General features: G+C 47.0%; 1 protein-coding gene and 1 long non-coding RNA gene across 2 annotated transcripts in view; one reads left to right on the top strand and one right to left on the bottom strand.

Annotated features, from left to right (window-relative positions):
* Window positions 1-24365, bottom strand: part of LOC144799831 (inactive hydroxysteroid dehydrogenase-like protein 1) — a 525849-nt gene that overhangs the window by 353648 nt on the left and 147836 nt on the right. The window lies entirely within an intron of this gene.
* Window positions 1539-3853, top strand: LOC144798812 (uncharacterized). Its single transcript, XR_013603657.1, has 2 exons — window positions 1539-2229; window positions 3560-3853. It is a non-coding gene; the product is annotated as an uncharacterized LOC144798812 (long non-coding RNA).

Here is a 24365-nt window from a genome sequence, read left to right as displayed (position 1 = left end):
TTCTTTACCAAGAGCAATAATGCTGCCGATTACATTGAGGTAAATTATATTTCAAAATCTTCTATGCATTTCAGGTGCACTGCTCTCCTTCTCAGTAGCCTTGCTTGCTACTATGCTTCTTTGTTTTGTATGTTGTGTTCAGAAGCATTTCATTGGCCTGAGAAATTATGTATGAGTGTAGTGTAAAGATAAGAACTGCGTAATGCTAGACACTAAGGGTCATATTTTCAATTACCGGCGCATCCCTGCAAAGTAGCAGGGATGCGGCAGTAATTGTGTGCCATGCCACCACCACCCATTGGCCCAAAACGCCACAGAAGCCTTACGCATCTGTGCCGTAAAGGCAGCGCATTGCTGGAGTTGCGTGCCAACGATGGCGCAGCTCCAGCAATGCTCTGGGGTACCCTATCTCCCCAATGCTGCATCAAGCCGTACGTCGGCTTCAAGTGCGCAGGGTTTGAGTCATGCATCATTGTCCTAAAAGTGACTGATTGACATCTTGTAGATTTCCCTCAGCCACTTTTAGGATTCGTTCCTGCGCAGGTACGCCCTCCCTTGCGCCGGAACACCCCCTGATGGCGCAGGGCTTTACAACGTGATGCATCGCCCATATGCCCATATGTGTTTTTTTTTAATATATACGCCGCACCAACACCATGGCGAGTCTTTTGTTCTGCCGCTGCGTCACAAAAGGCACGCAACAATGGAGGAAAATGAGCCGCAAGGGACTTCTAAATCAGCCCCAACAGACTGAAGTCCAGTCCTTCCTTTAGACACATGGCTATAAGAAGAAATAGTGGCGGTGGTGGGTGGATTGATAGTTTGAGTATTCACTGATCTGCAAGCAGGATGGAGTTTGTCTGTCACTTCGCGTGCTGCGGACTGCTGCCTGCAGTGCCAGGCCTAGGCAAACCTCTTTAGTAGTCTGTTTATTGAGTTACATAGGAACTTTCTAAGTCAACGTTCCGCAAATCAGGCAATACGAATAACGTAGAATACCACATGAGATAGATCCCGTGGAATAGTTGTCTATCTATTTGCTATTTCTCCAAAATATTTTGTTATTGTTCTTTTGAAATGTTTGATTTGGTTGAAAAATCTCATCCATGTTTTCTGGTCTTTCTTTCTTTCATGTTGTACATCAGCTCCCCCCAAGGGCAAGAGGACACAGGAGGAGGGTGCTGAGGATGCAGGCCAGGATCGGGCAGGCGAGGGCTCCTTTGCTGGCCCCAGTAAGTTTACATTTTAATAAAGAGTACCTATTTTTTCCTAGCGTTCCTCATTCGATTTTTTCTAAATCGTCTTTGATCTTCTTGTAGACTGGATATAAATTCTTATCCTGCCTCGAATATGACTCCCTGTGGTATTACTAGACTATTCTTATTAGTCTGTCTGTGTAGCTAACTAAGATTGGACATTTGGCAATTCCATTGGACTCCCATTGTATTCAGCAATAGCTCTATGCACTGTCTCCTTACTGACTAGATAGTGTGGCAGAGTCATTCAGCTCCCGAAGTCACCGATTATTGATCCCCAATGATCTCTAGATTATCGTACGCAGGACAAGAGAGTACGGAGTCACAGCACAGTCAAGAAGTGTCAGAGGCACTCATGCTTGCAAAAATTCCAAAACCTTTAGCTCATCCACTCTAGTCTGGAGGAACAAAAACCACAGAGTCTATTTAAGTTTAAAAGCTTTATTAAAAGTAAACACATTTATTAAAATCTACTTTGTCATAAAACTATTTAACTGAAAACGGAAAAGTGTTTAGTGCTGACGATTAATTGGACACATTTCTTGTGGTCGAGCCGAGCTCTCACCTGGTTTGAACTTGATCCTGGTCGTGTTCTTAGGAGTCAAGCTTCTGTCTGTTAGGAGAAAAAGTGGTGCGTGTTAAAAATCAAAAGCAAGCATTCATCAGTTGTGCATAAAAGTGCAGCAAGACAACAGCCTTCCCTGGAAAAAGGGACATTTTTACTTTGGAGTAGACAGTCACAAATTATTACATTGTATTCAGTTTTTTTAACATTTCTCCTAGACCAAATATTATATAGTAGTGAGTGGTGTATTCTAACATTCTTAAATGTACTTTGTAGGTGTAACATCTGGTGACGGGGCCAGCGCGGAGGTGGCTGTGTTGGGCGAGGACTCGGAGGACTCTGGGGAGGAGGCGGTGCAAGAGCCGGCGGACGGTCCTGTGGGGGTTCAAACGGTGGTGGCGGAAACAGGTAAGCTATATATTCCTTACTTATTGAAATTGAAGACTGCATAGTGTGCTTTCTGCACGGGTGTATTACAAATCAACCAGGTAGTAGCCTCCTCGAAATGTACTTCGACTTAGCTGTGAAGTTTTTGGTGAGAAGAATCCCAATAAGTTCTTAGACGAACGTGATGGATGGGATGAACGAAAAGCGAAAGAAGGGTGTAAGTAAGTGGGACGCGAACTTGTATGATGGCTGGCAAAGAAGAACGATATGTGTTTGCTTGGCCCCCGAGGTGGCTGGGAAGGAAAGAATATGGTATGGTGCATGGCTGGGTCAATGATGAAGCAAGGATGGGTGGAAGGACAGCAGCCTGGGTGGGTGAAACAGAAACTGTATGTGTGCGTATACTTTGACTGAATGGATGCCTGGAGCATGGTATTCTCTGACTCTTAGATAGCACATGTGTATCTAGAGAGAGTAGATGGTTGCCAGATGAACTAAGTGTTACCTTGAAGAGCATGTACCACCGCACCCGCACGTCCGTTCCAGTGCAGGGAAGGCAAGGAAAAGAAATTGTAAATGTGTCCAATACTACCATGAATAGTAGCAGTACTTTGTATTGCGTCTGCAATCACAGCATATATCTGGTTATTACGGTGGACACTCCGTACCTCTCTTAATAACTTTAGTTTACTTGTAGTACGTCATTCATGTGTGGGTGTATCACTGTTCACTCAATATTAAGCAAAGCACCTAAAGTCATCCCATATGTCATCAAATACGTCCCATTTGAAGTGATAGATAATCAAATTAGTTAGCTTCTTCATTTTCCTTTTCTAGTACTCATTTGCACTGTAGGGTGAAAGGTAAATTAATTAAGCAGTAGCCCTTGTAACAGAGTATTCTCAGTGCCACCCGTAATAGAAAAGTAATAGCTTCACCACCTGCATGTACTGGACCGGTACAGTAACGCAAGTCTGTCTCACTCATCATGGTGTGCAACTTTTTTTCTCGGGTGCAAGTTCACTGTGCTGTCCATGTCATTCTGCCGGCTTGCATAAGATAACGTACCAATTTCCCTAAACAAGAGAGAAGAAGAAGAATAAGACTGGTGTACTGTCATAGTCGACTGTAATGGAAGTCCATAGTGGTCGTAGAATTTGTTCATTAAACTACCACTAATGTTAGAGCAAGGATGCAGAAGTGGGAGGTTACATAGATACTGTCCTCAATAGTTATGTACTGTGCTTTCAATTTGCTACTTGTACTGTGACCCAACTTTCGGCTCAATCACTTTGTGTTATTAATGCTAAGGAGCATTGGTTACAGACTATGTCTTTCTTTCTTCATATAGTTGCTCCTTCCAAATCAACAACACGGAGGGAGCAGGCTAGAATGGCCCGGCAACGGAGGCTGGAGGCCACTGTCGCCGAATATCGGCGGCTGGTGGCCCTGGAGGAGGAGGAGGACACGCAGTCGAGCGGGGCAACAACAACATCCTCGACTGGGACCGCTGCATCCTCCTCCGTGACTAAGCCAGCGGGACCGAGCCGGGCTAACAAAGACAACCGCCACCGCCAAGCAACAGAAATACCAGCTGCCCCCCACAGGAGCTGCAAGGAACGCCAACGCCGCCTACGAGTCCGAATGTCCAACCTGGAGCAGGAGGTCCTGAAGTATAAGAACTTGGTTAAGGGCCTCCGCTCCGAGCTTGCCACCCTCCGCAAGGAGTATGATGCCCATGCCGCAAAATGCACCAGCACCCTCCAGTAGTGGAGTGTCCCTTGCCCTTTTTTTATAGACTTTTGGGGGGTGGGATTTGGGAGTTGGGATCGTTTTGGGACGTTTCAAAGACAATCGTTGGGGTTAGGGTGGGTGAGGGAGATTATTTTGTTAGGGCTACATAAATATATTTTTAAACTTTATCTGACCATACCTGTTTTTTACTGCTTTTCAGTCTGGTGGGTGGGGGGCGGGGGTGTAACAGTAACTTTGTTTTCCTGAACAGTCGTAGGACTTTAGTAGTACAACCGTCAATCTCTTGTCTACTCCGAAATAATACTCCATTATACTACCTCCCACCAAACGCTTATCTTACCTGTAATTTGTGTTAGAAATTAGGGCTAGGCCCAGGGCTGGCTCCACGTGAAATGGGGATTAACGTTGTCAATCCTGGGCGGGTGACATTTCCTCATTGCGGTGGTACTAGTGGTGTGACACAGTAGCAGTTGCATGCCTATGGAAAAAAAGAAAACGAAACCTTGTTTGTCCTTACTGTAGCATTACAACGGTTACGGTACGATCGAGAATATAGCAGGTGACAGACAGAACAGTGCCATAATGTAGCCTAACAAATGGTAAAGTATTTGCTTGCAAGTATAACTAGTACTTGCGTTGAATTTATTTGACATTGGCTACTACTACTAGAAGATATAGTACTGAAGCTGAGTAAGTCTAGAAGATATCCTCGTATTCCTTCACCAGCCTGTTGCTATGACCTTATCCTCCCCAGCAAGTGTGTGGAATTATTGATGTCATTTTAGTCAGACATCAAGCAAAACAACACAGCCCGGGGGAAGAGGGTTAGGGTTTGTAAAATGGATGGGAATGGGGGTTTCTTTTTGGGTAGGTTTTGTTGAGAGAAGAAAAAAAAAGCAGAGCATGGACAAACAATAATTGAAGATAAAGACAATCTTTGGTTACAAACTAAAGCTAAGCACATGCAGTCACACTCATAGAATAAAACAATGGATACTGTATCTGTATTGCGTATGTTGTTGGAGTTGTCCTGTTGAATTTGGTAAGTAAGTTGCATGCAGCAAACAATTCCTCTTATTGGCGGCACTCCTCCATTCCAGCTGACGCTTCGTCCATCAATGTTGGTGACCACTGACAGAAGACACCCCTTTCCACTGCCTGCCTGGCGGATGTTGACTGAAACCCGGCCTGTAATTATTGAACGGAAAACAGGAAGTGCTATTACAATACCACTGATAAATAAATAAAAGGTATGTACGCTGTGTGGTTCAAAAAGTGACACTTTGATTTCCCTAATAGACAGTACAATATTTTTGAAATTGCGTGCTCTGTCTGAGTCACCTTTTTAAGGATAAATAAGTATGGCCAAAATATTATAGCGGATCTTTCCCCTCAAGGTAGGTGTACTGTAAACTGTGTTTTAGAACAAAATTTGACCTTCCCAGCAATGCTCCCACCAAGACCCTTACTAAAGCCAGTCGCAAAAATGTAGAAGAACCCCAATCAGATCTCCAAAAACGATGCCTAGCAGAAAAATGGTTACAAAACGTACTTTGAAAGTAACAGTAGGCCCAAATACAGACCGTGGATTGTATTCAAACCACTTGCAAGCAAGCAAAAGTATCCATAGCCAGCATCGCTCCAACAGTGCTCTACAACACCAGAACTGCGTTGCAATAGAACCCCCCGAAACACATGCAATCCTGCTGCTAGGGCTAACCCTAACGAACCCTAACTTACAAAAAGTGCCAAAACTGGTGTTTCCTTCAGGATTTTGTCCAAAACACTTCTATCCGGTATTAGACCTTCCCAGGAATGCCCCAGGCAAGACCCGCCAACCAACCCACCCGGAAAAAACCACCCGACAACACCCCCAAACAGCGAAAAAGCTAAATCTCATACTTACAATATCTCTCGGCCTTCGGTCCAAACGCGGCGCTGTGCAGCTAGGTCATCATCATCAATCATCATAACTCCTGTTTTCCACCACGGATTTCCTGAAAAGCAAATGCAATCAAGATTAGATTGTCGCAGCAGTGCTTCGACAGAGACCCCGGCCGCAACCCACCCACGAACAGCAGGAAGCCCCCCAAAACGCTACATTGAGCAAGATGACAGAAGAAATAGCAAAAAAAAGGCTGTTCCTTAAGGATTTTGTCCAAAACACTTCTATCCGGTATTAGACCTTCCCAGGAATGCCCCAGGCAAGACCCGCCAACCAACCCACCCGGAAAAAACCACCCGACAACACCTCCAAACAGCGAAAAAGCTAAATCTCATACTTACAATATCTCTCGGCCTTCGGTCCAAACGCGGCGCTGTGCAGCTAGGTCATCATCATCAATCATCATAACTCCTGTTTTCCACCACGGATTTCCTGAAAAGCAAATGCAATCAAGATTAGATTGTCGCAGCAGTGCTTCGACAGAGACCCCGGCCGCAACCCACCCACGAACAGCAGGAAGCCCCCCAAAACGCTACATTGAGCAAGATGACAGAAAAAATAGCAAAAAAAAGGCTGTTCCTTAAGGATTTTGTCCAAAACACTTCTATCCGGTATTAGACCTTCCCAGGAATGCCCCAGGCAAGACCCGCCAACCAACCCACCCGGAAAAAACCACCCGACAACACCCCCAAACAGCGAAAAAGCTAAATCTCATACTTACAATATCTCTCGGCCTTCGGTCCAAACGCGGCGCTGTGCAGCTAGGTCATCATCATCAATCATCATCATAACTCCTGTTTTCCACCACGGATTTCCTGAAAAGCAAATGCAATCAAGATTAGATTGTCGCAGCAGTGCTCCCAGACACCAATAATCACCCACAAACACCCGGAACCCCGCCAAAGAGCACCCCAAAGGCAAGCAAGTCAGCAAAAACGGCAAGAAATTTCCACCTCATATTTGGTCCAAAACACTTTTGTCCATTATTAGAGCTTCACAGCAATGGGCCCAAATCCGTCAACTCACCCGCAAAGAAGTACAACACCCCCACAAGTGCTGAGTCTTTCTTCATTGGGCGTAATCCAGCACTCTGCTTTGAGGGAAATCGCAGTCTGGAGGAGGAGGATAGAGGAGCATGTTCTTCAGAACTTGTGAACCTGAGGAATGTAGACTGCGGCACCTTCAAATCAATAAGCAAACAAGTGAAGACAGTTCTGCTGATGGTCTTGTTTTTGGGATTAGGTGATTAAAGTTTGAATTAAATTAACTGTGCAAACCAAAGAAAGAGAGACAAACAGGAATAAAAGTGAATAAGGACGAAAAAGAAAGTTCTTGATTCATTGTCTCATTTTCAGGGCTCGGTGTCAGGGAATAAGAAGAAGATTTCGTCATCATACTCTGCGAATTCAGGCTGGATGAGGTCAGTGCCACCGAACAGAGAACAAATCCCCTCATCTACGTTGCCGTCCTCCTCGTCTTCATGCGGCGTGCTTTCTCGTACTTTGTAATCTGGTGGTATGAGGTGCTGATTCATCTTGATCATTGTCAGCCGCTCCACATTTTTGGGCGAGAGGCGGCTCCGTTTGGGAGTTACAATGCCACCAGCAGCACTGAAAACACGTTCAGAAGACACACTTGCGAGTGGGCAAGACAAATAGTTTATAGCCAGGTTGGAGAGCTGTGGCCACAATTGTTTTTTGCCATGCCAATACTGCAATGGCTCATCATTAAGAAAGACCTCTGTTGAGTCATTCATATAGTCCTGCACCATCGGCTCAAGGTCATCAACGGTTCCTCCACTTTGCTTACTTTTTGCTGTGCCTTTGACATTTTTTCAAGAACCATACCCAAGCAAACTTAGCCAATCCTCTACAACAGCCACTGATACTGTTGTGTGTGGTGCAGATGATCCAGTTGCCTTTAACGGCTGAGAGGTCACTTGTGCCCCAGCCACAGGTGCAGAAGTGGATTCTTGTGACTGGGGATGGCCTGCTGATGCTGATGCTGATGTACTGTCTTCTCCTTCAATAACCTGCCGTTCTTTTTCAAACCTCTTGGCTGACAAGGCTAACCAATGTTTGTACTTTTGAACATCTGCATCAGCAAAAGGAAAGAATGCTTCGCCTGCCAGTGCCTTTTTGTAGCGTGGATCCAGAATAGTAGCACAAATGTAATGCTGTTCTGACTTGATGTTTTTAAGACGTTCATCACCACGTAGGCGCTCTAATAATTTCTCAGGACAAAATAAAATGGTCTTTTTTTTTTTCATCTTTTTCAAACTCAGAAGACACCGCCATCAGTTGGTGCTCCAGCATGCACAACAATGGGATAGCTTTTCCCAAATTACAGTCCTCCTGGCTGACTGCACGCGTGAAGAACTCAAAAGGACGAAGCATGTCTGTCAGGCTTTTAACTATGTCCCATTGCGCCGCACCCAACCGCATGTCCTCCTTCTGAGATGTACCCTCTGTGAAGAAATAGTGATCGAGTACCGTATACTGCTCATACAGACGCTCAAGCATGTAGAAGGTTGAGTTCCAACGTGTTGCCACCTCCTGGATGAGTGCTTTCACTGGCATTTGACGTTCAAGTAGCAGTCTCCTCAGATGCTTCCGGGCCTTAAAAGAATGGCCGAAATGGTTGCACATTTTGCGGCAGGTGGCCATTACCTCGAACGCTGGACTGTGTTTATCACTCAAGAATTTTTGAACTACCAGGTTGATACAGTGCGCCAAACACGGCACTCTAAAATAGTCACCCTTCCACATGGCCTTAACTACATTGGCGCCATTATCCGTGGAAACATAACCAATCATGCGTTTTTGGGGGGATAGCATTTTCAAGACCTTTTTGTTAAACTCTTCCTAAAGGTTTTCTGCTGTGTGACTTTTCTCCAAGCCAAACATGGCTAGTGTTGCATGTTTCCGAGCAGCTTTAAAAACTTGGTCCGGGTCAACACCTGCGTTTAGCTTTGCTTTAACACCTGAAAAAGAGACCCAGTGTGCAGTGATGCACATGTAATCAGCGCCTGCGCCACTGGTCCACATGTCTGTTGTCAGATGTATTGTGTGAACAGCACTCTTCTGCAAAGCTGCCCCAATCGCCTCCAGCACATCTTCATGTAGTGCTGGAACCGCAACTCTGGCAAAATAGAACCGGCTAGGAACCTTCCATTTAGGGCAGAGCGTTGCCACTAATTCTAGAAAACCTACCGCTTCTACAAAAGAAAAAGGGAGAAGGTCCACAGCTAGCATTTTAGCCAGCTTAGTGTTATACAGACGCGTCAGTGGGTGGTTGCGTTCATATGGCACGTCTGAAGTAAGCATTGTTCTAATGTTGCCCTGGACCAAGCATTTACGGGCTGATAATGACTTCGTTGACCCAATTTTGCTCGCTGGTGAACTTTTGTGCGTTGGTGTCTCAGTCGCTCCAACACTCTTAGTGTGCCTCACATTGGGTGTGCTGCTGACAGGGGTACTGGGTGTAAGGGAAGTGTTTGACACGTCTTCTTCCTCCTCGTCATCATCAGATGAAACATCAACGTTTCCTTGAATTCGGCCTTTCTTGATCGCATCTAGGTGCGCAAACCATTTGACAGTGTGCTGTCTCCTAAGATGACCTCTCTGGCCTCCGGTACCATAGTTGGTACCTAGCTTACCACGACTAACTGCTTGCTTACAAATGGTACAAATGGCAAACTTTGGATTTTTTGGACAAACAGTAAAGAAGTCCCAAACTGGGGACTTGAAGTGTCTGTGGGACATGGAGGAGGCGGCGATACTGGTGGTGGTGGTCATGAAGCTAATGCCAGATGAAGTGGAGGATCTGGATTGCCCAACTTTTGTACGTTTTGCACTTTCACCGCCACTAATTAAGGTCGAGGTTGACGGAGGTCTCTTCTTGCCAGAAAGAAATATGGAAGCGGGACGAGTTGGTGTACTACTTAACTCCAATGATTGTGGTGTTTCCACTGCCTCCTCATCGACAACATCATCATCATCATCACGCTCAGCAGCTCTTCGGGCTAGGGTCAAAATGTCTGTTTGCTGCATGCCCGCTGGGGCTGCAGTGACCTTTATGATGACTGGGTCGTCGTTGGCAGAGTCTTCATCAGCGGCAGTATCCGCCACTTCTTGTTGAGCTTCATCACACTCCATAACTCTGAGACTTTGGACGAGCTTCCTTTTACGCTTAACTACCTTTGTCGGATCATGGTGTGCCTCACTCTCAGACGGCTGTGGTGCTGGTTCCCAAGTTTGATCCGTATCATCAGAAGGAGGTGTGCTTGAAGAAGATGTAGACACCACCCTTGATCTCTTCCTTGCTAGGGGTGTGGAAGACAATGAAGGATCATCAGGAGGAGTGGCTTCCTCAAATGATACCTCGCCTTGATTGTCGATTTCCTGATGTGCCCCTACTTCGGGAGGAACAACTATTGTGGCCACTTGTGACCCTCCATGCACCTCTGCTTGCGCATCTCCTTGCACTGCCTCTCCTTCCACATGTACTTGGGCTTGTACTTGCACATGTGATTGTTGTTGCGGCTGTGGTTGTTCAACACTCGTCAGATGAGCTACAACAACCTGTGTTGATTGAGGGACATTGCTGCTGCTTTCTTGCGATGAGCCAACATCACTGGTCGATGGTGATTGAAGAACTATACTGGCTGCCTCTGCAGCACTCAAGGGCTTGGACTTAAGTTGGAGTGGTGGTGGTGGTGGCACTGAGCCCAATGGAGCGGGGGTGCTGCTGCCAGCTTGGTCCCCAGCAGATCCCGCTGCTGCTGCAGGCATACTTTTTTTTTTACTCCCAAAAAAAGGGGCGGGCGGCACACCAGTGTCCTTGGTAACTTGCTTCTTCTGCTCCTTACTGGCACCTTTCTTGCTAGAGGAGCTACGGGTTACTTTTTTTGGGGCCATCTTCTTCAGAGCAGGTCAGCAGGCAGCAGTTGCACGAGTTGTAGAGGGTTCTGTGTCCAGACGTGACGTCGCGTGACGTTATGCTGCACACACACACCGCTGCAGGACTTCTTCCTGGCACTGGTGGTTCTCTTGAGTCTTCTTGTGCACCTAAAAGCAATGGAAGACAGAGGAACATCAGTTCAGTTATACACCCCAAAAAATGGACAAAACACAGAAAAATGAGCACAATCCCATGCCATCCATGATGTTTACATTGAAGACACCCCACAGAAAGACTAGGGACATGCAAGTATGCAACACTCACTACCCCTGGGCATAATGGATGAAAAGTAGGCAAAATAAGTGCATGCCTCAGACACTGCCTCTCTTCAAAATGGCCCCTTACACCCCAAGCACATGTTGCCTGTACCAGCCAGCACTCAAGATGGCCACCACCACCACCCACATGGCCAGTCCACATCAACAGTACACCCCCCAAAAACAGAAAAACAGCCAGAAATCACCACAATCCAATGCCATCCATGATGTTTACATTAAAGAGAGTGAGACCAGACCACACCACAGGCACACTCAGTCCATGCACCACCACCCCTGGGCAAAAGGCCACACCAGCAGGCCCAAAAAAACGACAAAAAACAATCAAATCAGCACAATCCCAGCCCATCCATGGCCTCAATGGTGTTTAAATTCAAGAAGACACCCCTCAGAAACACTAGGCCCATGCAACACTCACTACCCCTGGGCATAAAGGATGAAAAGTAGGCAAAATAAGTGCAGGCCTCAGACACTGCCTCTCCTCAAAATGGCCACTTACACCCCAAGCACATGTTGCCTGTACCAGCCAGCACTCAAGATGGCCACCACCACCACCCACATGGCCAGTCCACATCAACAGTACACCCCCCAAAAACAGAAAAACAGCCAGAAATCACCACAATCCAATGCCATCCATGATGTTTACATTAAAGAGAGTGAGACCAGACCACACCACAGGCACACTCAGTCCATGCACCACCACCCCTGGGCAAAAGGCCACACCAGCAGGCCCAAAAAAATGACAAAAAACAATCAAATCAGCACAATCCCAGCCCATCCATGGCCTCAATGGTGTTTAAATTCAAGAAGACAGCCCTCAGAAACACTAGGCCCATGCAACACTCACTACCCCTGGGCATAAAGGATGAAAAGTAGGCAAAATAAGTGCAGGCCTCAGACACTGCCTCTCCTCAAAATGGCCCCTTACACCCCAAGCACATGTTGCCTGTACCAGCCAGCACTCAAGATGGCCACCACCTCCACCCACATGGCCAGTCCACATCAACAGTACACCCCCCAAAAACAGAAAAACAGCCAGAAATCACCACAATCCAATGCCATCCATGATGTTTACATTAAAGAGAGTGAGACCAGACCACACCACAGGCACACTCAGTCCATGCACCACCACCCCTGGGCAAAAGGCCACACCAGCAGCCCCCAAAAAACGACAAAAAACAATAAAATAAGCACAATCCCAGCCCATCCATGGCCTCAATTATGTTTAAATTCAAGAAGACACCCCACAGAAAGACTAGGCCCATGCAACACTCACCACCCCTGGGCAAAGGGCCCCACCAGCAGGCCCAAAAAAACGACAAAAAACAATCAAATCAGCACAATCCCAGCCCATCCATGGCCTCAATGGTGTTTAAATTCAAGAAGACACCCCTCAGAAACACTAGGCCCATGCAACACTCACTACCCCTGGGCATAAAGGATGAAAAGTAGGCAAAATAAGTGCAGGCCTCAGACACTGCCTCTCCTCAAAATGGCCCCTTACACCCCAAGCACATGTTTCCTGTACCAGCCAGCACTCAAGATGGCCACCACCACCACCCACATGGCCAGTCCACATCAACAGTACACCCCCAAAAAACAGAAAAACAGCCAGAAATCACCACAATCCAATGCCATCCATGATGTTTACATTAAAGAGAGTGAGACCACACCACAGGCACACTCAGTCCATGCACCACCACCCCTGGGCAAAAGGCCACACCAGCAGCCCCCAAAAAACGACAAAAAACAATAAAATAAGCACAATCCCAGCCCATCCATGGCCTCAATTATGTTTAAATTCAAGAAGACACCCCATAGAAAGACTAGGCCCATGCAACACTCACCACCCCTGGGCAAAGGGTCCCACCAGCAGGCCCAAAAAAACGACAAAAATCAGCACAATCCCAGCCCATCCATGGCCTCAATGGTGTTTAAATTCAACAAAACAGTTGTATCATGCACCCCTAACCAACCCTGGTCCTACTGGATACTGTGGCTACCCACAATATAATTTATTTAATGTTCTGAAAAAGTTCCAAAATTTTACTTGCAGCAACTGTAATGCCCCAAACAAACTTACTTGTGAAAGTTGATTTCTAATCCAAAAGTGATCCAAAGACAGTCAAAAAGGCCTCAAATCCAAATATCCAGCAGCACCCACAAAAAGTAATCCTTCCAGCTCCAGATCCAAATGAAAGTGACCAGGAGATGGACAAAGCACTGGGAGGAGCCTGCTGGACAGGAACAGGAAGTTGGAGACTGTGGGGCACTTCCTTCCTCTCCCCCCCCCAAAAAATGGACTCCTTGCAAAAAAAAAGGCCATGCAAATGTCAATCTGAGGAGTGATTCTGATAAAAATCATAATTTTCTGAAGGTTTATCCTGTTTGCTGGTGATTTTCTTGTGCAGAATTGCAAAAGCTCTATTTCGCGAGTGCGAGATTGTTCCTTTCCGCCGCAACTACGTGTTCGCAATTGCGAACTCTCGCGAGGTGTGCTGTGCAAGGTGGCAAGCAGCGATTACGTATTCGCGGGCGCCAAACTCCCGCGGGATCACGCAGCAAGATCCAAAATGGCGCGTCACTCGCAAAGAAAAACAACTCGGCAAACGCTAAATGACGGAAAGTGAACGCCGTGCACCAACCCGCGCGCCGCAACCAAGCAAAAAATCCGCCGCGAGCGGATTCACGGATTTTTGACAAATTCGCGAGAGTTCGCGGATTGCGAATTTGCCGAAAATCCGAAAAATCCGCGATCGGAGCGGATTTTACGCCCATGCTTAACGGTAGGGAGCTAAGCGCCCCCCTCCCATTTCTTTATAATACACTTTGGCCCCGGGGAGGAGGTGGTCCCCAGGGCTTGGGGGTCTGGGAGCCCCCCCAACTGAAAGTTTAAAAGCCCTGAGGAGGTGTTGGTCCCTGGGGTGGGGGTGTCCTAGAGGTCTCCCCATTAAATTAACCCCTGGAAGTGGCGGTCTCTGGTGATGCAGGGAAGGCCATAGGACCTCCCCCACACTTCTTTAATAATTAGCGCAGGACGCCGCCACCTCCCCGTGTGGGCGCCTGCATCTTGTTTGAATATGTTTGCCCCGGGGAAGTGGCAGTCCCTGGGATGCAGGGTTGCCGCATGGGCACCCCTTATTACTAAATAAACTTCCCTCAGGACCTGGCCCACCATGGGGCATATATTTAACGAAGTGTGGGAGACCATGCTTTTTTTTCCGGTAGGAGACGCATATCTAAGTAAGTTTTAACCAAAGTATTTATATAGTTAGCACTATGATACATGACCATGTAACAGTAGGCCCAAATACAGACCGTGGATTGTATTCAAACCACTTGCAAGCAAGCAAAAGTATCCATAGCCAGCATCGCTCCAACAGTGCTCTACAACACCAGAACTGCGTTGCAATAGAACCCCCCGAAACACATGCAATCCTGCTGCTAGGGCTAACCCTAACGAACCCTAACTTACAAAAAGTGCCAAAACTGGTGTTTCCTTCAGGATTTTGTCCAAAACACTTCTATCCGGTATTAGACCTTCCCAGGAATGCCCCAGGCAAGACCCGCCAACCAACCCACCCGGAAAAAACCACCCGACAACACCCCCAAACAGCGAAAAAGCTAAATCTCATACTTACAATATCTCTCGGCCTTCGGTCCAAACGCGGCGCTGTGCAGCTAGGTCATCATCATCAATCATCATAACTCCTGTTTTCCACCACGGATTTCCTGAAAAGCAAATGCAATCAAGATTAGGTTGTCGCAGCAGTGCTTCGACAGAGACCCCGGCCGCAACCCACCCACGAACAGCAGGAAGCCCCCCAAAACGCTACATTGAGCAAGATGACAGAAGAAATATCAAAAAAAAGGCTGTTCCTTAAGGATTTTGTCCAAAACACTTCTATCCGGTATTAGACCTTCCCAGGAATGCCCCAGGCAAGACCCGCCAACCAACCCACCCGGAAAAAAACACCCGACAACACCTCCAAACAGCGAAAAAGCTAAATCTCATACTTACAATATCTCTCGGCCTTCGGTCCAAACGCGGCGCTGTGCAGCTAGGTCATCATCATCAATCATCATAACTCCTGTTTTCCACCACGGATTTCCTGAAAAGCAAATGCAATCAAGATTAGATTGTCGCAGCAGTGCTTCGACAGAGACCCCGGCCGCAACCCACCCACGAACAGCAGGAAGCCCCCCAAAACGCTACATTGAGCAAGATGACAGAAAAAATAGCAAAAAAAAGGCTGTTCCTTAAGGATTTTGTCCAAAACACTTCTATCCGGTATTAGACCTTCCCAGGAATGCCCCAGGCAAGACCCGCCAACCAACCCACCCGGAAAAAACCACCCGACAACACCCCCAAACAGCGAAAAAGCTAAATCTCATACTTACAATATCTCTCGGCCTTCGGTCCAAACGCGGCGCTGTGCAGCTAGGTCATCATCATCAATCATCATCATAACTCCTGTTTTCCACCACGGATTTCCTGAAAAGCAAATGCAATCAAGATTAGATTGTCGCAGCAGTGCTCCCAGACACCAATAATCACCCACAAACACCCGGAACCCCGCCAAAGAGCACCCCAAAGGCAAGCAAGTCAGCAAAAACGGCAAGAAATTTCCACCTCATATTTGGTCCAAAACACTTTTGTCCATTATTAGAGCTTCACAGCAATGGGCCCAAATCCGTCAACTCACCCGCAAAGAAGTACAACACCCCCACAAGTGCTGAGTCTTTCTTCATTGGGCGTAATCCAGCACTCTGCTTTGAGGGAAATCGCAGTCTGGAGGAGGAGGATAGAGGAGCATGTTCTTCAGAACTTGTGAACCTGAGGAATGTAGACTGCGGCACCTTCAAATCAATAAGCAAACAAGTGAAGACAGTTCTGCTGATGGTCTTGTTTTTGGGATTAGGTGATTAAAGTTTGAATTAAATTAACTGTGCAAACCAAAGAAAGAGAGACAAACAGGAATAAAAGTGAATAAGGACGAAAAAGAAAGTTCTTGATTCATTGTCTCATTTTCAGGGCTCGGTGTCAGGGAATAAGAAGAAGATTTCGTCATCATACTCTGCGAATTCAGGCTGGATGAGGTCAGTGCCACCGAACAGAGAACAAATCCCCTCATCTACGTTGCCGTCCTCCTCGTCTTCATGCGGCGTGCTTTCTCGTACTTTGTAATCTGGTGGTATGAGGTGCTGATTCATCTTGATCATTGTCAGCCGCTCCACATTTTTGGGCGAGAGGCGGCTCCGTTTGGGAGTTACAATGCCACCAGCAGCACTGAAAACACGTTCAGAAGACACACTTGCGAGTGGGCAAGACAAATAGTTTATAGCCAGGTTGGAGAGCTGTGGCCACAATTGTTTTTTGCCATGCCAATACTGCAATGGCTCATCATTAAGAAAGACCTCTGTTGAGTCATTCATATAGTCCTGCACCATCGGCTCAAGGTCATCAACGGTTCCTCCACTTTGCTTACTTTTTGCTGTGCCTTTGACATTTTTTCGAGAACCATACCCAAGCAAACTTAGCCAATCCTCTACAACAGCCACTGATACTGTTGTGTGTGGTGCAGATGATCCAGTTGCCTTTAACGGCTGAGAGGTCACTTGTGCCCCAGCCACAGGTGCAGAAGTGGATTCTTGTGACTGGGGATGGCCTGCTGATGCTGATGCTGATGTACTGTCTTCTCCTTCAATAACCTGCCGTTCTTTTTCAAACCTCTTGGCTGACAAGGCTAACCAATGTTTGTACTTTTGAACATCTGCATCAGCAAAAGGAAAGAATGCTTCGCCTGCCAGTGCCTTTTTGTAGCGTGGATCCAGAATAGTAGCACAAATGTAATGCTGTTCTGACTTGATGTTTTTAAGACGTTCATCACCACGTAGGCGCTCTAATAATTTCTCAGGACAAAATAAAATGGTCTTTTTTTTTTTCATCTTTTTCAAACTCAGAAGACACCGCCATCAGTTGGTGCTCCAGCATGCACAACAATGGGATAGCTTTTCCCAAATTACAGTCCTCCTGGCTGACTGCACGCGTGAAGAACTCAAAAGGACGAAGCATGTCTGTCAGGCTTTTAACTATGTCCCATTGCGCCGCACCCAACCGCATGTCCTCCTTCTGAGATGTACCCTCTGTGAAGAAATAGTGATCGAGTACCGTATACTGCTCATACAGACGCTCAAGCATGTAGAAGGTTGAGTTCCAACGTGTTGCCACCTCCTGGATGAGTGCTTTCACTGGCATTTGACGTTCAAGTAGCAGTCTCCTCAGATGCTTCCGGGCCTTAAAAGAATGGCCGAAATGGTTGCACATTTTGCGGCAGGTGTCCATTACCTCGAACGCTGGACTGTGTTTATCACTCAAGAATTTTTGAACTACCAGGTTGATACAGTGCGCCAAACACGGCACTCTAAAATAGTCACCCTTCCACATGGCCTTAACTACATTGGCGCCATTATCCGTGGAAACATAACCAATCATGCGTTTTTGGGGGGATAGCATTTTCAAGACCTTTTTGTTAAACTCTTCCAAAAGGTTTTCTGCTGTGTGACTTTTCTCCAAGCCAAACATGGCTAGTGTTGCATGTTTCCGAGCAGCTTTAAAAACTTGGTCCGGGTCAACACCTGCGTTTAGCTTTGCTTTAACACCTGAAAAAGAGACCCAGTGTGCAGTGATGCACATGTAATCAGCGCCTGCGCCACTGGTCCACATGTCTGTTGTCAGATGTATTGTGTGAACAGCACTCTTCTGCAAAGCTGCCCCAATCGCCTCCAGCACATCTTCATGTAGTGCTGGAACCGCAACTCTGGCAAAATAGAACCGGCTAGGAACCTTCCATTTAGGGCAGAGCGTTGCCACTAATTCTAGAAAACCTACCGCTTCTACAAAAGAAAAAGGGAGAAGGTCCACAGCTAGCATTTTAGCCAGCTTAGTGTTATACAGACGCGTCAGTGGGTGGTTGCGTTCATATGGCACGTCTGAAGTAAGCATTGTTCTAATGTTGCCCTGGACCAAGCATTTACGGGCTGATAATGACTTCGTTGACCCAATTTTGCTCGCTGGTGAACTTTTGTGCGTTGGTGTCTCAGTCGCTCCAACACTCTTAGTGTGCCTCACATTGGGTGTGCTGCTGACAGGGGTACTGGGTGTAAGGGAAGTGTTTGACACGTCTTCTTCCTCCTCGTCATCATCAGATGAAACATCAACGTTTCCTTGAATTCTGCCTTTCTTGATCGCATCTAGGTGCGCAAACCATTTGACAGTGTGCTGTCTCCTAAGATGACCTCTCTGGCCTCCGGTACCATAGTTGGTACCTAGCTTACCACGACTAACTGCTTGCTTACAAATGGTACAAATGGCAAACTTTGGATTTTTTGGACAAACAGTAAAGAAGTCCCAAACTGGGGACTTGAAGTGTCTGTGGGACATGGAGGAGGCGGCGATACTGGTGGTGGTGGTCATGAAGCTAATGCCAGATGAAGTGGAGGATCTGGATTGCCCAACTTTTGTACGTTTTGCACTTTCACCGCCACTAATTAAGGTCGAGGTTGACGGAGGTCTCTTCTTGCCAGAAAGAAATATGGAAGCGGGACGAGTTGGTGTACTACTTAACTCCAATGATTGTGGTGTTTCCACTGCCTCCTCATCGACAACATCATCATCATCATCACGCTCAGCAGCTCTTCGGGCTAGGGTCAAAATGTCTGTTTGCTGCATGCCCGCTGGGGCTGCAGTGACCTTTATGATGACTGGGTCGTCGTTGGCAGAGTCTTCATCAGCGGCAGTATCCGCCACTTCTTGTTGAGCCTCATCACACTCCATAACTCTGAGACTTTGGACGAGCTTCCTTTTACGCTTAACTACCTTTGTCGGATCATGGTGTGCCTCACTCTCAGACGGCTGTGGTGCTGGTTCCCAAGTTTGATCCGTATCATCAGAAGGAGGTGTGCTTGAAGAAGATGTAGACACCACCCTTGATCTCTTCCTTGCTAGGGGTGTGGAAGACAATGAAGGATCATCAGGAGGAGTGGCTTCCTCAAATGATACCTCGCCTTGATTGTCGATTTCCTGATGTGCCCCTACTTCGGGAGGAACAACTATTGTGGCCACTTGTGACCCTCCATGCACCTCTGCTTGCGCATCTCCTTGCACTGCCTCTCCTTCCACATGTACTTGGGCTTGTACTTGCACATGTGATTGTTGTTGCGGCTGTGGTTGTTCAACACTCGTCAGATGAGCTACAACAACCTGTGTTGATTGAGGGACATTGCTGCTGCTTTCTTGCGATGAGCCAACATCACTGGTCGATGGTGATTGAAGAACTATACTGGCTGCCTCTGCAGCACTCAAGGGCTTGGACTTAAGTTGGAGTGGTGGTGGTGGTGGCACTGAGCCCAATGGAGCGGGGGTGCTGCTGCCAGCTTGGTCCCCAGCAGATCCCGCTGCTGCTGCAGGCATACTTTTTTTTTTACTCCCAAAAAAAGGGGCGGGCGGCACACCAGTGTCCTTGGTAACTTGCTTCTTCTGCTCCTTACTGGCACCTTTCTTGCTAGAGGAGCTACGGGTTACTTTTTTTGGGGCCATCTTCTTCAGAGCAGGTCAGCAGGCAGCAGTTGCACGAGTTGCAGAGGGTTCTGTGTCCAGACGTGACGTCGCGTGACGTTATGCTGCACACACACACCGCTGCAGGACTTCTTCCTAGCACTGGTGGTTCTCTTGAGTCTTCTTGTGCACCTAAAAGCAATGGAAGACAGAGGAACATCAGTTCAGTTATACACCCCAAAAAATGGACAAAACACAGAAAAATGAGCACAATCCCATGCCATCCATGATGTTTACATTGAAGACACCCCACAGAAAGACTAGGGACATGCAAGTATGCAACACTCACTACCCCTGGGCATAATGGATGAAAAGTAGGCAAAATAAGTGCATGCCTCAGACACTGCCTCTCTTCAAAATGGCCCCTTACACCCCAAGCACATGTTGCCTGTACCAGCCAGCACTCAAGATGGCCACCACCACCACCCACATGGCCAGTCCACATCAACAGTACACCCCCCAAAAACAGAAAAACAGCCAGAAATCACCACAATCCAATGCCATCCATGATGTTTACATTAAAGAGAGTGAGACCAGACCACACCACAGGCACACTCAGTCCATGCACCACCACCCCTGGGCAAAAGGCCACACCAGCAGGCCCAAAAAAACGACAAAAAACAATCAAATCAGCACAATCCCAGCCCATCCATGGCCTCAATGGTGTTTAAATTCAAGAAGACACCCCTCAGAAACACTAGGCCCATGCAACACTCACTACCCCTGGGCATAAAGGATGAAAAGTAGGCAAAATAAGTGCAGGCCTCAGACACTGCCTCTCCTCAAAATGGCCACTTACACCCCAAGCACATGTTGCCTGTACCAGCCAGCACTCAAGATGGCCACCACCACCACCCACATGGCCAGTCCACATCAACAGTACACCCCCCAAAAACAGAAAAACAGCCAGAAATCACCACAATCCAATGCCATCCATGATGTTTACATTAAAGAGAGTGAGACCAGACCACACCACAGGCACACTCAGTCCATGCACCACCACCCCTGGGCAAAAGGCCACACCAGCAGGCCCAAAAAAATGACAAAAAACAATCAAATCAGCACAATCCCAGCCCATCCATGGCCTCAATGGTGTTTAAATTCAAGAAGACACCCCTCAGAAACACTAGGCCCATGCAACACTCACTACCCCTGGGCATAAAGGATGAAAAGTAGGCAAAATAAGTGCAGGCCTCAGACACTGCCTCTCCTCAAAATGGCCCCTTACACCCCAAGCACATGTTGCCTGTACCAGCCAGCACTCAAGATGGCCACCACCTCCACCCACATGGCCAGTCCACATCAACAGTACACCCCCCAAAAACAGAAAAACAGCCAGAAATCACCACAATCCAATGCCATCCATGATGTTTACATTAAAGAGAGTGAGACCAGACCACACCACAGGCACACTCAGTCCATGCACCACCACCCCTGGGCAAAAGGCCACACCAGCAGCCCCCAAAAAACGACAAAAAACAATAAAATAAGCACAATCCCAGCCCATCCATGGCCTCAATTATGTTTAAATTCAAGAAGACACCCCACAGAAAGACTAGGCCCATGCAACACTCACCACCCCTGGGCAAAGGGCCCCACCAGCAGGCCCAAAAAAACGACAAAAAACAATCAAATCAGCACAATCCCAGCCCATCCATGGCCTCAATGGTGTTTAAATTCAAGAAGACACCCCTCAGAAACACTAGGCCCATGCAACACTCACTACCCCTGGGCATAAAGGATGAAAAGTAGGCAAAATAAGTGCAGGCCTCAGACACTGCCTCTCCTCAAAATGGCCCCTTACACCCCAAGCACATGTTTCCTGTACCAGCCAGCACTCAAGATGGCCACCACCACCACCCACATGGCCAGTCCACATCAACAGTACACCCCCAAAAAACAGAAAAACAGCCAGAAATCACCACAATCCAATGCCATCCATGATGTTTACATTAAAGAGAGTGAGACCACACCACAGGCACACTCAGTCCATGCACCACCACCCCTGGGCAAAAGGCCACACCAGCAGCCCCCAAAAAACGACAAAAAACAATAAAATAAGCACAATCCCAGCCCATCCATGGCCTCAATTATGTTTAAATTCAAGAAGACACCCCACAGAAAGACTAGGCCCATGCAACACTCACCACCCCTGGGCAAAGGGTCCCACCAGCAGGCCCAAAAAAACGACAAAAATCAGCACAATCCCAGCCCATCCATGGCCTCAATGGTGTTTAAATTCAACAAAACAGTTGTATCATGCACCCCTAACCAACCCTGGTCCTACTGGATACTGTGGCTACCCACAATATAATTTATTTAATGTTCTGAAAAAGTTCCAAAATTTTACTTGCAGCAACTGTAATGCCCCAAACAAACTTACTTGTGAAAGTTGATTTCTAATCCAAAAGTGATCCAAAGACAGTCAAAAAGGCCTCAAATCCAAATATCCAGCAGCACCCACAAAAAGTAATCCTTCCAGCTCCAGATCCAAATGAAAGTGACCAGGAGATGGACAAAGCACTGGGAGGAGCCTGCTGGACAGGAACAGGAAGTTGGAGACTGTGGGGCACTTCCTTCCTCTCCCCCCCCCAAAAAATGGACTCCTTGCAAAAAAAAAGGCCATGCAAATGTCAATCTGAGGAGTGATTCTGATAAAAATCATAATTTTCTGAAGGTTTATCCTGTTTGCTGGTGATTTTCTTGTGCAGAATTGCAAAAGCTCTATTTCGCGAGTGCGAGATTGTTCCTTTCCGCCGCAACTACGTGTTCGCAATTGCGAACTCTCGCGAGGTGTGCTGTGCAAGGTGGCAAGCAGCGATTACGTATTCGCGGGCGCCAAACTCCCGCGGGATCACGCAGCAAGATCCAAAATGGCGCGTCACTCGCAAAGAAAAACAACTCGGCAAACGCTAAATGACGGAAAGTGAACGCCGTGCACCACGCCGCGCGCCGCAACCAAGCAAAAAATCCGCCGCGAGCGGATTCACGGATTTTTGACAAATTCGCGAGAGTTCGCGGATTGCGAATTTGCCGAAAATCCGAAAAATCCGCGATCGGAGCGGATTTTACGCCCATGCTTAACGGTAGGGAGCTAAGCGCCCCCCTCCCATTTCTTTATAATACACTTTGGCCCCGGGGAGGAGGTGGTCCCCAGGGCTTGGGGGTCTGGGAGCCCCCCCAACTGAAAGTTTAAAAGCCCTGAGGAGGTGTTGGTCCTTGGGGTGGGGGTGTCCTAGAGGTCTCCCCATTAAATTAACCCCTGGAAGTGGCGGTCTCTGGTGATGCAGGGAAGGCCATAGGACCTCCCCCACACTTCTTTAATAATTAGCGCAGGACGCCGCCACCTCCCCGTGTGGGCGCCTGCATCTTGTTTGAATATGTTTGCCCCGGGGAAGTGGCAGTCCCTGGGATGCAGGGTTGCCGCATGGGCACCCCTTATTACTAAATAAACTTCCCTCAGGACCTGGCCCACCATGGGGCATATATTTAACGAAGTGTGGGAGACCATGCTTTTTTTTCCGGTAGGAGACGCATATCTAAGTAAGTTTTAACCAAAGTATTTATATAGTTAGCACTATGATACATGACCATGTTTCCTGTCAAATTGTCAGTCTTGTTATTCAAATGTATTTATATATGTATATATTTGTTACTCTACAGCCCTGAAGAAGTCCATTGTACTGGACGAAACGCATTAGATGTTCTTGACTATATAACGCATGTCACGTTTGAAATATTTATAAATAAAAAATAAGATTTGGATAACTCCTTTTCTGACATTGATTTTGTACCTGGCTTAATACTGTTAATATGCAAACACTCAGTGGTGCACTGTTTGACTTTTTTTTACAAAATTGTTCAATCCGGATGATGACCGCACCTTGAGAGTGGGTGGTTAAACTGTCTGCACACAAACGTACTTGGGATATTTCCCTCTTTATTATTACTTATTTGGTGATAGCAGGATAGGTGCAAGTTGCAGTAGAGGTTTCACTGTCATTTTGTTATAGTGGATCCAGCGCAACTCCAGATGGTTTTTTTGTTTTAAATGCTTTTTGGGCCAAAGAGGCCTAGGGGGTCAGGGTGTTTCTACCCTGCCCCCTTTTCCTTTTTTTAAAAACATTTTTTCTTGTGACTTGGTTCAACCGAGTCACAAGATGGCTGCCAACACTTCCTGGTTTGAATTGTTGGCAGCCAAAGGGATCTCAACATGAGATCGGGAGGGGTCGTGGATCCACTGCGTCCCTATATATACCACTGGAAATTTCATTAAATGTCTCAGCAACTATTCAACGGATTTACATCAAATCATAAAAAGGCAATTCCTTGAACCAACACCTGCCTACCTGACAAATTTGGTGTAATTCTGTTCAGCAGTTCGGGCTATAGCTGTGTCTAAAGGTCTTACAGAAATTAACATGGGAAAAATGCGCTTTTAATCACCCCCTGGTTCTCAGCCCCTGCTTAGCAGATCACCCCAAAATTTTCAAGACAGTAGCTGAAGTGAGCGTCATATAAGTGTTGATACATTTCATGAAGATTTGTCTAACGGCGCCAAAGTTATTGGTAAAACAAAAAATGCTTTTCATAATGAAACTAG

Source organism: Lissotriton helveticus, chromosome 12 (assembly GCF_964261635.1).
Source record: "Lissotriton helveticus chromosome 12, aLisHel1.1, whole genome shotgun sequence".
Classification (NCBI taxonomy): domain Eukaryota; kingdom Metazoa; phylum Chordata; class Amphibia; order Caudata; family Salamandridae; genus Lissotriton; species Lissotriton helveticus.
This window is presented reverse-complemented; position numbering and strand designations above follow the sequence as displayed.